Source organism: Meles meles, chromosome 4 (genome assembly GCF_922984935.1).
Source record: "Meles meles chromosome 4, mMelMel3.1 paternal haplotype, whole genome shotgun sequence".
Classification (NCBI taxonomy): Eukaryota; Metazoa; Chordata; class Mammalia; order Carnivora; family Mustelidae; genus Meles; species Meles meles.
The window spans coordinates 116,049,760-116,063,058 of NC_060069.1; the positions used below are offsets into that span (position 1 = coordinate 116,049,760).

Here is a 13,299-nt window from a genome sequence, read left to right on the forward strand (position 1 = left end):
CATCTAGATCTGCTGCTCCCAGCCCCTCAGGCCTGCACATCTCTTTCCACTTTGTTTTGTTTTCCTCAGCCATTTGTAATATATGCTATCTTGATGTACTACTGTGGGTTTGTTTTCTTTTTTAAATCACCTTAAATTATTCATGGTAAAAAGCAAGAAAAAAATTGCAGGATTATTCTTAGTAGGTTTTAAAAAAATGTATGGTTCTATGTTTCTTAAGAAATACTTGGTAAAATCCAAGTGATGGAGAGAATTAAGGTTTGGGATTATCGGTAAAAATCTAAGACAGTGAGGCCTCACTGAAATGGCTAACTGAAGAATGGAAGAGAGGTTAGCTAGCCCAGAGCCTAGCCCTTATACTTGTTCAGCAAATGTTAGTTTTCCTTCCTCCCCTCGTACTGGGTGCCTTGAGAAAGGTCACGGAACTGGGGTCCATACAGGGGAGACCTGATCATATTAAGTCCTGACCAAAGGCCATGAGCAACGCTTCATGATGACAAGATACAGGCCTATCAGTGCTCACAGGGGACTGATGTGGACTTGGCTTGTCTCATCCCTTTGACTGATGTGACCTCAGCAAAATGCTCCCCTCCACCATGTAGGTATTACCCAAACATGGATAGAGGATAAATATAAAAGACTCCAAAGAACACAATGGGATTATTTATACATCCTGTGACTCCCTTGAAAATACACTGTAATTAACCCCCTTTTGTTGTACAAGCTGATGGTGGCAGACATCTGGGGTGTTTGGCAACTCTGGGAGTTTTGGAATCCACCAGACTGTCCTGAAAGGTGTTTTACCATGGGCCAATATAGTCACAAAACAATTTGCCTAAATGCTCAGATATTTAAGACTCCACCAAGAATAACATCATTTATGCAAACACCCAATGTGGATGCCACTTACCACTATCAGCAAACTTCTAAAAACCTATTTACATGTAAGATAAAACAGCAGATGAAGACTGTGAGAAAGAACTCAGTATTTACAATTCGACTTGCTCATCTCTTCCCCAAAAATGCATTCTTCAGGAAATTTATGTATTATTTTACAAAGCACAGAAGTATGAGAGCGAGATTTTCCTTTTCATTCACTAATAACGTTTTTTTTTAATTCCTTTTTCCTTTTAAAGATTAAAATGAACCTACTCTTGAAGAGCCACTGTATATACCAGCTGAGAAAAATTCAGGAAGCTTAGCCACTCTCTTGTATTTCAGGGGCAATTCAAAGCATATTCAAGTTGCAAAGCAGACTGGGCCAGCCCGGATAACCTTGTGATACACACGTATAGTTCCTCTGCCGCCTGGTAGGAAAAAAACTTTCAGTAACAAACAGATTCTCTAATTATAATTCTATAAATGGAATGACCATTTTGCTTTGAACTAATATTTCAAAAGAAAACCAGAATTTAACATAGAGTGCCTGTTTTAAGGGGCAGGGGTGGATGGAGGAAAGCCCAGTAGAGCTTCCATTACGGAAACAAACAAGTTTCAAGATCTTGACATGAAACATGACAGACCCAGCTTCTTGGCTGCCACTGTTCCAAAAACCAGGGTGCCGACAACATTCTTTACAAAATTTAAGTCATAAAGCAATTATTTATCTCAGGTGTGGGTACAAGCCATCATGGGGAGAACAGGAATCATTGGCAGAGATCAACTATTTCTTCTCAAATTATAATATATCGATCTACGAATACTCTCCATATGTCAAAGTGAGCTCAATCTTGGGCAACGGTTTTCCCTTCTCTTTAATAATAAAAGTGTGTCTTATATGGAGCTTTAAAGTTCATAAAATGCTCTTATGTCCCTCACTTAAGGATTAGACAAGCTTGATAAATGGCAGGTATGGATGATCTTCCTGGTGAATGAGGAAACTGAAAGTCTCTTGAGATTGAGTTGCCCTAGGTCACACAGCTTAAAAGACAGAAATAGACTGAAGGTCTAACCATTTCTTCCTCCTAGTTCTATTCCTGGTGTCATCCTGTCTCTCAAGACAAAAGGCGTGAGTGAGGGGAGCCCAAAAGATAGTTCTAATGTATAACTTCCTGACAATGCTCGTTTGGTAGCTAGAATTCCTAAAGGGTAAATTCAGATCTCTGTGAAAGGGAAACAGCTCTAGGGCAGCGAGCCCCCGCAGCGAGCCCCCAAGTGATGTGGCAGGTCCAGGGTCAGCACCCGATGGGGGCTTGGTAATGTAAGGGCCTATTCAGCCAGAGCAGCCCCACCCCGGTTGAACTGCCATTTTGTTGTAAAACTTAAATTGACTTTGCCCTCCCCCACCCCAGGGAACTTAATTAAAAACAAGTGTGGGGGGGGGGCACCTGGGTGACTCAGTGGGTCAGGTCGCGGTCCCAGGGTCCTGGGATGGAGCCTCACATCGGGCTCTCTGCTCAGCAGGGAGCCTGCTTCCTCCTCTCTCTGCCTGCCTCTCTGCCTACTTGTGATCTCTGTCTGTCATATAAATAAAATCTTTAAAAAAAAAAAAAAAAGTCCCGGAAACCAGTCCCAGGTAACAAAGTCCAAATACAAGGGTGGGTCAGACCAGGTGGAGACATTCAATGAGTGGGGGCACATACTGTCTCCTAGCTACCAAGGAGTGTGGGCCCTGCCCTTTGGGCACCTTTTGGGCGCCAATTCTGAACTAGGTGATAGGCTGGTTCAAAATGTCTACTAGGGTAAATTGTAATTCAATTGGTCACCTAGCATGACTGCAGCTTTCTCTGTGTGTTACAATCTCATTGGCCACCTGCGTGTGGCCAGGCCCAACCACATGGCCTTTGCTCTATAAAAATTAGTCTGGAAAGCAGGGAGGGGTCGTCCTCTCTGTCTTTCTGTAAGGGGTGGCCCCGACCGGTCTGTTTGACGGTCGGTTTGATTCTTGATGCTTGGTGAGAAATAAAGCTTTGCTTGACTTTCGCTTTTTATCAGTCTCACTCCATTAATCATGGACCCATTATTGGGGGACCCATTTTGGGGGGACCCAACAGGTAACATGCATATTTCCTGAGCTACTATGGGACTGGAGTCTCTGGAGCTCAGACACGTGCACTGAAACAAGAACCCTCCAAAATCATTCTTATGCATACCAAAGTTTGAGAATCATTGCCATTGTACATGCAAGAGAACAACAGAGGGAAAAAAATACGGGTTTACTGAAATCCAGAGACCATGACAGATTTTATAGTAGTTATCCAGATGAGACTCTGAGCTCCCTAAGAGTAAGACAGTACATCTTGTCTATCATTGCATTTTCAGCATTTCTAATACCTGTCACACAGAAGATAAGTAGATAGCTGTTGAATGTAGTGACACATTCCATAATTAGACGCTTTGCATTTTTTTCTTTTTACCAGAAATGCCTAGCACATGGCAAAAGCACAATGTATAATGACTGAGCAGAATCATTAAGATAGGAACATTCAGCATCACAGGTGATAAATGCTTTTGGTGATTTATCTCCTGTAATCTCACAGCCATCCAGTGAAGGGAATAGTAAACTTACAGCTCCCATTTTATGGATAAGGAAACTGAAGCCCTGACAGGAGCAGTAACTTTCCTGAGCTGACAAGTAAGAGACCCAGAACTCCAACCCTTTTCTATCTGACGGGAGCCCATGCATTGTACGCCTCTCTCCTGATGTGAGCTTTCATAAATGCGTGCATCTTTTTGACACTAGACTAAGCACTACAAAACACTTCTCTCATTTGTCTATCCTACCAGCTCCTTACGCAGTATAAATTCCAGGGATTGAGGAAATCAAGAGGAAGGTTACAATCACAAAGTGGGCAGAAGCAAAACCCTATTACTTTCAACTTTGCCCTTCCCAACTCATTCTGCTGGATTTCAGGAAACCCATTATTTTTTGTCTTCCATGGTTCTGTTGAGTGCCCTACGGCAGTGATTCTCAAACTCAACTACAGGGAGAAGCAAACAGGAGAGCATTTGGTTCAATGCACAGTCCTGAGCCTCAGGGCAAGCTTGATGGCATTACTTAAAAAGGCAAACAAACTAAGGGACCCTACGGAATGACACTTGAAAATGGTCAGATTTTTATTTTTGGACTCTCCTCATGCCTTCTCAAATCAAAAGGAGTTTGTTGTACCGACACCCAGCTAGAACAAAGCGCGTTCAACAACAGCTCTGGAATAACTGTTCTATTCACCAAGCACAAAAGCCCTGTGGGTATCTCAGCATCCTACAACATGAAGGAAGAAACACTCTTCGTGTTCTCTCTTCCAGACGCTGAGCACAGACCCAGCCTGCCTGGCCTGTGACATTTCTACCACACCTGGATGGAGACGCTTCCTAATGTCCCTCTTGCCCGTAGGCTCAGGTCCATCCAGGCTCTGGGACTGATCCCGGCCCAAGGAAAGGGAGCCTGAGGAGCACTGGAGTAACACCTCAACAGTTGGGTCAGGTTGTAGAGGATTCCACATGGACCTTGGCCGTCTCCTTTACCAGGCCTGAATTCTGCCGGCAGCTCACTAGGCTTATTTCCCACAGTCGGCATTCTTCTCTTCTCACCCCAGCGGCTCTGCAGCGAAACTTCCAATTTTTTAGTCACTTGTATCTGAACCATGTCCCCATCCACTCTGTTCCCCAGGCCCCCCTGCTACCTCAAGGAGGACAGTGACCGCTCTTTCACTCCTCAGTCTGGCCTTGAACACCACGCACTGCTGCTCAACGGTCTTACCCAACAACCTGCACCTTTGTGCGTATTGGAAAAGAACGGCCCTGCTGGCCCTTCACCCCTGCCATGTGGGCACAAAATCTTGGCATGGGCAGGATTTCAGCCACAACTCTCCCCTTAGGCAGGGGCCCCTGTTCCTGGCTCACCTCCACAGCCTTACCAGGTGGCCCGGCTGGCAGCCAGTGCCCATCCAGCCCTCCGGGAGTTCCTTCTCCACACAGCTCTCCACCAGTCCTCAGCTCACACTGACACACCCGAGACTGTGTGAACTTGGCCAGCAGATCATATACGCTGCCCGGCTTCCTCTTTGTACTGATTGCTCAGTTCATGATGACACTGTCATCACATGTCCCTGTGAGGATTAGCTCCAGCTCTAGCCATGTAGTAATGTCTCGATTTTTTGGTTCAGCCCCAAAGGTCCCCTAAGCCTCCTAGACCTAGCTATCTCCATATAGCCCGAGCCTCAACACAGACACACAGGACCCCGCAGTGACCTACATAAAGGGCTCTGTCCTCTTTAACTCATTTGCCAACTCTTTTTTTAAGGATGGTCCTTATTACTAACTGGATGATCCAAATGTGCCCGATAGCCTCATTAACATACAAAGGACCTCTACCCTTTGGTGCTGGTGATCATGTAAAGAACAGCACAGTTGATTAAGTTACTCACCAAATGCCCAACAGTGCACTAAGCCCTTTTCACACATGATGATGAAAGCAAGTATATTATCATCCCCATGCTAGAGATACTTAATTACCACAACAGTGGCTAGAATTCAAACTCGGATCTGAGTTTAATTGTACATTATGGAAAACTTTTAAATTGTACATATGGGAAACTATAATCACCTTTTTTAAACTATTACATCATGAACTTTATATTCACATAACACCTTTTTTAAAGTAAAAAAGGGAATGATACACATTAAATACAGGCATTTATTAAAATACACTTAGAAACATAATATGAAAAAATGTTTACTTTATAATTTAAAAAAAATAAATCTTAAAGACTCAGTACTCTGATTGATGAGATTTCTGCTGGAAGAACCGGATAATTCTCAATAGGCCATAATTAAAGAATAAAGAGTAGCACATACAAAATTACTATGCCCTCTTACACCTAAAAAAGTAAAGTTTAAATCTGAAATGTTGAGTTATTACTGTCTGATACAAATTAAGGGGGGAAAAAATCTGACGTTACTGAGTAAATAGAAAGTTTGATATATGCACCACCACCCCTCAAAGTAACTGTCTAGTTTCAACAAATTGGACCAACTGTATACATTCTGGCTGATTTCTAAATACATAGCTTTTTCTTTCTGCATGGCAAAGGGAAAACACGTACAATTAACTTTCTCTCCCCCTCCCCCAATTCTTCGGCTAATACAATGATAGGCAGCTAGTTCTCCACACATATACACACACTCTTCAAGTTCAGTCTGTCCAGAAACCCAGTGCTTTTGCCAGATTTCATCCTTAGCAGATGTAAACAGATCTTTTTACCTAATTAAAGCTAAGCTTTCCCTGCCAAAGCAGATGACCAAATCCTCTCCTAAAAATTGGTTGTGCTTACTGCAAAGAATATAAAAAGGACAGAAATGACTTTTCAGCAGAATTTTGTTTTTTAATAGCACAGTGGGACACACTCAAATCATTCAGCTAATAGCATACTATACTGGATGCTAAAAATAAATGAACTGAAGTTCCTGTTTTCCAAGATCTCTCTCTTCAGACTCAGCTACATTGAAAACACACAAAGAAGCTTTTAAGGGAACTTCTTACATTCCTACTGTTTATTCATATTTTCTCCCAGAGACCCATTTCTTCTCCCAGAGTGGAAATTTTCTCTATTTCCTTATATTAATACCCAACTCATAAGATAACCTCCAAGGAATATTATCTGTTAACAGGTTAATAACTGTGGCTGATTTTTTAAACTCACTTTATTGAGATAAAATTTTTATATAATAAAATTCATTTTCAGGTGTACAATTTGATGAGTTTTCACAAATGTATACAGTCATGTAACAACTACTAAAATCATACTAAATATTTCCATCAACTTCCGCCAAGTTCCCATCTTCTTCTTTAAGGCCAACTCCCTGGCCCTGATCTGTTTACTGAAATACTTTTGCTTTTTCTAGAAGTTCATTTAAGTAGAAGCATGTGATAAGAACCTTATATCTGGCTTATTTTAATTAGTATAAATGCTTTTGAAAAAATCGTCCATGTTGCTTATATCAGGAATCCACTCCTTTTTTACAGTCATGTAGTATTCCATTTTTTTTGGTTTTTTGGTTTTTTTGTTAAAGATTTTATTTATTTATTTGACAGATAGAGATCACAAGTAGGGAGAGAGGCAGGCAGAGAAAGAGAGAGAGGAGGAAACAGGCTCCCTGCCAAGCAGAGAGCCCGATGCGGGGCTCGATCCCAGGACCCTGGGATCATGACCTGAGCGAAAGGCAGAGGCTTTAACCACGGAGCCACCCAGGCGCCCCTGTAGTATTCCATTTTATGACTCCACCACAACTATTTATCAAGTCACCACCTAATAGATATTTAGTTCTTTTCACATTTTTTGTTGTTGTTACTTTTAGCAACACTACATTAAACATTCAAGTACAAGTCTTTGAATAAGCATATGTTCTCATGGGTCATACAGTAAATGTATGTTTAGCTTTATGTAAAAACTTTATATTGTAGTCTCGTGCCTATTCCTGAACAGATTTGCTTGAATTCCTAGGTTAAAAGAGGGGGGGGGGGGGAACACACAAAAAACTTGCACCTGTAACAATTCAAGTTATTGATGCCACTGAATAATACAAATCATTGACAGAAGTAAAAACTGATACATCTGTTAATATCAAGAGCTCATCATGGGTGTGTACTCCCCGAAATGAGTCTGAGAAGGGAACCGTTACACTGTTTCTAAGTATGATGAGAGACCTAGAGTAAAATAGACCTAGAGTAAAATATTTTAGACTCCTGCTGTTCAAAGTGAGGTCCATGGACCAGCAGTATTGCCAACACCTGGGAACCTGGTAGAAATGCAGAAATGCAGCTCCATACCCTTGATCCACTGCATCAAACTGGTGCTTTAACAAGGTGATCTGTGTGTTTGAGAAGTACTGATGGAGACAGTCTGGTAAAGAGAAATTATATCCCAGAGGGTCAGGGCTCTGGGAGATATCCCAAAGGGTTTTTGAGAGGAACCGGAAGCTCACTCTACATTCCCTGCTATCTTTGCTAAGTCTTTTGGACTTGGCCTTTTCAATTTTCCGGAAGAAACCAGTCAGATTCTGTCTGAAAAAAGTGGCTTGAGAAGAATTTCCCCTCACATTCTAGGGAATATTTGTGGTTGCCTTGTAAATTCCCTCAACATTTTCATTCCTGTATCGTTTTCGGTCTTCTCCTTCCACTTGCTACCACTATCACCACAATACTCCTGGTATTTTGAGAGGAAATATTCCTCTCTTATCTTCAGGGCACATATTTCATTCTGCATTGCCTAAAATGGTCAACTGCATCACCAGCCAAACCTTTACAACCTCAGGCCCCATTACTGTTGTTCACAGCTTGAACCCTGGAATTACAGACCTCAGAGCTGGAAAGAGTTCCAGGCATGTTGACAGAGAAAGGTCTTAGGCCACCATATTCTAGAAGAGACAGCCAGGATTTAGAAAAATTTAAAAACTTGCCAAAGGGGATCTCACTCACAAGTAGTAGAGTCCGTGGCACAAAATGACATTTTTATGTGGACTTTCCTCCAGCACGATTCCAGTCTCATGGTAGGGACATGGTAATAACCCACTAGTCTTGTTTTGTTCCAGTCTTCTCCAACCTCCACGGTTTTCAATTCCCAAGCCACCTCCGTCGGGGGGCATTTCACCGCCCTGGGTCTCACTCTAACTTCTCTGCCTACATTTCCAGGTCTCCTCCTCCCTGGCGCACATAAATGTGGGCGTTCTCAAGGTCTTATCTTAATTAATGCTGGTTCCTAAAGCCACGTGAACATTTCTTCTCAGCTCCTAGCAATGATCTCTAATCTCTCTTTAAACCGGCCCCCGTGCTGCACCTGGCACCAAATCCTCAAAGCCCAGCTCTTGTTCTGTCACCCACTCCACAGGGAAACCGTCAGTGGCTTTCCACAATCTGCCAAATAAATGTAAAATCGCCCAGCCTGGCATGTAGGGCTCCATCTTCTCTTCTCCATACAATTAATTCTTTGCAGGTAGCAGCATAATTAGGTGTTAAGGCTGCCTGTACAGCGATCACACCCTGGGGGTTTGAGTCTCAGCTCTACATATCTGACCAGTTACAGGACCCTGGGAGGTTGCTTAACCTCCTTATAACTTAGTGTCCTCGGCTGTAAGATGGCAATAATACCACCCAACAGAGCTACGGTACGTCGTAAATATAAAGCCCTCAGGTAAAAGTCTGGCATGCGGTAAGGACTCTCCTAACCTTGTTCTCATTCTTCTTTCAAAACTCATGAAATATTAGCTGCCCATAGACCAAGGTCTTACTAAAAAATGAACTTCGTAACATCTTGGCAAACACCCTGAAGAACTAAAGCCATTGCACTAATAATAGCTTCAGAAAATTAAGCTTCCATTACTAAGCTAGCTATTTCTGCACATTCATTTCAACATTTCAAAGCATCCCTGATAGGAAGACTTATTCATCTGCTTCTGAATAAAAAATGAAAGGGGTTCAAGGTAGAAGTAATCCATCAGCAAACTCATGTGAGAATTAGACCCGATTTCTGACTATGGAAGCAACATCTTTTTATGCTTTTCATAATACAACTGCTCTGGAGTTTTAGTAAAAAAAACAAACAACCCAGACTTGGAATCAGCGTATCAAATTCATGTCTTGAAGCAAGAGATAAAATCAAGAACTCTGGAAATAATTTGAGTGGACAAACAGTTTCATCTTATACCGTTATGCTGTTGAGAAGGATTCAAATATTGCATTCTAGATTCGGAAAGAAAGAGACAATCAGCAATGTCTAACATGGTAGGGGTGAGGAGCTGAGTGTCTCAGCCCTAGAGAATGGGAACAGAAAATGGAACTGCAACAGATGGCAATAAAAAATAGTTTCAGCGTTCTGAACATTTACATAATAGACCTGTTCTAAATATTCTACATGTGTAATTCTTTTACTCCTCAAAGCCACCCCTGAAGAAAGGTACTACTGTCATGCCTACCACACGGGTGATGACACTAAAGCACAGAGAAATTTTAACGTCCCCAAGAATCCCTTCCCCAAGGTAGTAAGTGGCAGGGCTGGAATTAGCACAGGCACACACCAGAATCCACATTTCCATGTGATGCCAGATGTGTAGACTGGCAGGAAAGACAGTTCCACAAATCACCAAGATGATGATGGCTCAGATTCCAATATATGAAGGTATGTCTGGCAATAAGAAACCTGCAGATCCAGGTCCACATCCAGCCTGAGTCTGCAGCGGTCAAGAGTTCTGCCAGCCCAGGGGCTCAGGACCCTGAAACCACTCATGAGTAATCTCAGTGTGACAGTGAAGAGCTTGAAAGATTCCCAAGGACCAAAGCCCAAAGCCTCTGCCTTCGGCTCGGGTCATGGTCCCGGGGTCCTGGGATCGAGTCCCACATAGGGCTCTCTGCCCCGCGGGGAGCCTGCTCCCTCCTCTCTCTCTGCCTTCCTCTCTGCCAAATAAATAAAATATTAAAAAAAAAAAAAAAAGCATTATGTTGGGGCACCTGGGTGGCTCAGTGGGTAAAGCCTCTGCCTTCAGCTCAGGTCATAATCTCAGGATCCTGGGATCGAGCCTTGAATCGGGCTCTCTGCTCAGCAGGGAGCCTGCTTCCCTTCCTCTCTCTCTGCCTGTCTCTCTGCCTACTTGTGATCTCTCTGTCAAATAAATAAATAAAATCTTTGGAAGAAAAAAAAAGAAAGCATTATGTTCTCAGTCAATGGGTGTCCTTCACAAAAACAATTTTCAAACAAAAGAGTAACGTAACAAATTTGCTAGAAGAGTAACTGCTTCCTGATGAGCCTTCACCAATCAGGAAGACGGTTTAGACGAATGGGTAAAACGTGGAGCTAATTCCTGATGGGTATTTGAGCTCCAGAGCTTTCTCAGAATAAATTTACGAAGTGGGGTTTTAAATTTGTACATGGGTTCCAGGAATAGTAAAGAGAATATGCCTATAAATCATACTAAGGTACTTTAATAAAATTATTATTACTTGTAGCAGTTAAGGATGGAAAGGAAACTAGAGTTCATTCTATTGAGAAAACAAGGCCCAGAGAGGGCAAGCATCTTTACACAATTTATTAACAGCAGTTTCTACAATAGCTGTGATGCATGTAACGGTCTGTTGTTAACTTCAGTGTTTCGTTTCTGACTCGTTCCCTTCCATATTGGCTAAGAATAGTCCCAAAGATGATCTATCCACAGTAAGAATAAAAAAATAAAATAAAATAAAAATATTTAAGGGGCAGCTGGCTTAGTCAGAAGAGCATGCAACTCCTGATCTTGAAGTCATGAGTTCTAGCCCCACAGTGAGTGTAGGGATTACTTAAATAAATAAATTTTAAAATAATAATAAAAGTATTTACAACTTCATAGCTCAACTTGGGATATGCTGATCAGTCACTGGTGACATTCAAAGTCTCATGGCCCCCCTGGTCACATGTTGAACTAGTAAGAGATACATTAATAGGCGTCTAAAAGTCATCTGCTAGAGGTGGCAACATTGTATAAGAAACTTCCAAGTGTTCAAACTCCCAACTAAGAAGTCTGAGACAGCGGCAGTGTCTTACCTGCACTTTTAGGAATCTGTTTCCCAAAGGCGCTCTGCTGCTGAAGATCACTCTGCTCTTGAAGGCGAAGGATGTGGTAAGGGTCCCAGAGGCCCAGGAGCCCTCAAAATTGTCAGAGCTTCTCCACTAGAAATCACCCAAGATAAAGGATTGGGCTGCTTCTTCACTTGCAAGTGCTGAAAGAAAACACAAAGATAGCATTGCTTAGTAAGAATGGGCTTCACTGCTCAAGAAAAGCTTTGAGCCATTAAAAAGCGTTCAATGAATACATCATCTTAGTAAACTCACTTCTGACCCCTCCCAAAATGCTTGACAGGGTGACAAAATTACCAAAAACAAACAAAAAACTCCAAGAACAAAATGGGCAGCATATATTACATTACTATAGCTCATGACTGGCTATCCACCGGACCCAGCTCAGCCTTCTTGAAAAAAAAAAAAAAAAAAAATCCAGTTCAATTAATCCAAAACAACCTGGTAATGAAAGAACCATCTGTCTTATTTTTCAGCTTCTCTCCACACATACACACAGCTTTATTGTTAAATGCAGAGGTGAGAGGGGACGCGGTTGCTCTGAAAACCCTCCAAGGAGGAAGGGAAGGGAGACAGGAGAACGAAGAGGAGGTCAAGAAGAATGAAAATATCTAAAAGAAAATGAGGGGAAGGAAGAATGGAGAAATTACAAGAACAACTTGTTTAAAAATGTGCTGTGGGCTACTTCCTCAAGAAAAAAAAAAAATTGAAAAAAATATCCAAAACTGCTCTTGCTACAGCTTTTCTTACGCAAGACTAATCCTGACACAAAAGCAAACAAAACAAATTGCATGCTCTGTATTTGTGGTAGTTGAAAATGTTATTTAAAAAAAAAAAATCCTGGGGTGCCTGGGTGGCTCAGTGGGTTAAGCCTCTGCCTTTCGCTCAGGTCATGATCCCAGCGTCCTGGGATCGAGCCCCCATCGGGCTCTCTGCTTGGCAGGGAGCCTGCTTCCTCCTCTCTCTCTCTCTCTCTGCCTGCCTCTCTCCCTACTTGTGATCTCCATCTGTCAAATAAAGAAATAAAATCTAAAAAATAAAAAAATAAAAAAAATCCTTAGGAAACAAATATCAAAAAACCAAACCAATAAAAATATGGCAAATACTTTACTTAAGCAGTAAATGAATTCTGATGTCCTACAATAAGGAAGTAATTGTGCTTAACTATTATGAAAATCATTAAATACCATGAAAAAATATTCAGAATCCACCAAGAAGGAAACATTTTAAAAACTAAGAACATGGAAATTATTTCTATGTATAAGATGGATGCGTGTGTGACACATTACCTACCAAAAGACACTACAGGAAAACGAAATCCGCTAATGTGCTAAGTCATGGATTACAGGGAATTTTTTTCTTTGAAACTGAAAATTCACAGAGACACAACAAATGCTTATTTCCACTTTTGAAATGCAAAAGTTGATGCATTTAGAAATTAGAAGAAAGGAAAAGTGGTGCTCTCTAGTAGCTATTATTATAATGGAAGTCTCCGCTGTGAAGCAGAATTTTGAGCCTAAGGAAATTATGGATAATTATACATTTGTGCCTCAGAATCATTCTCCTTAAATTCAAAGAAAGTACAGCTCCTGGGTTTCTGTCATCTTCTGCCCACTAGGACTTACTATCAGCTGAAAGTAAAGGAGAAATCACTATTTTGAAGTTGGCAGGGTCATTTAAAGTTATCTAGTCTGAACACTGGGTAAAGAAACCCCAAAGAGTATCATATCAGGAAGAGCTGGGGGGAGAGGGACTTACT

The 13,299-nt window shown here is 41.7% G+C and overlaps 1 protein-coding gene across 9 annotated transcripts in view; it reads right to left on the reverse strand.

Annotated features, from left to right (window-relative positions):
* The window catches only part of ST3GAL6 (ST3 beta-galactoside alpha-2,3-sialyltransferase 6), a 60,920-nt gene that overhangs the window by 28,948 nt on the left and 18,673 nt on the right, over positions 1-13,299 (reverse strand). For 6 of the 9 annotated variants that reach the window (XM_046003484.1, XM_046003493.1, XM_046003483.1 and 3 more), the window contains exon 2: positions 11,508-11,683. The gene's annotated coding sequence lies outside the window, so the exon portion shown is untranslated. Of the gene's footprint in view, positions 1-4,707; positions 4,713-4,842; positions 4,927-11,507; positions 11,684-13,299 lie in introns of those variants that run through there. The other 3 variants (XM_046003488.1, XM_046003490.1, XM_046003489.1) reach the window with 3 other exon arrangements.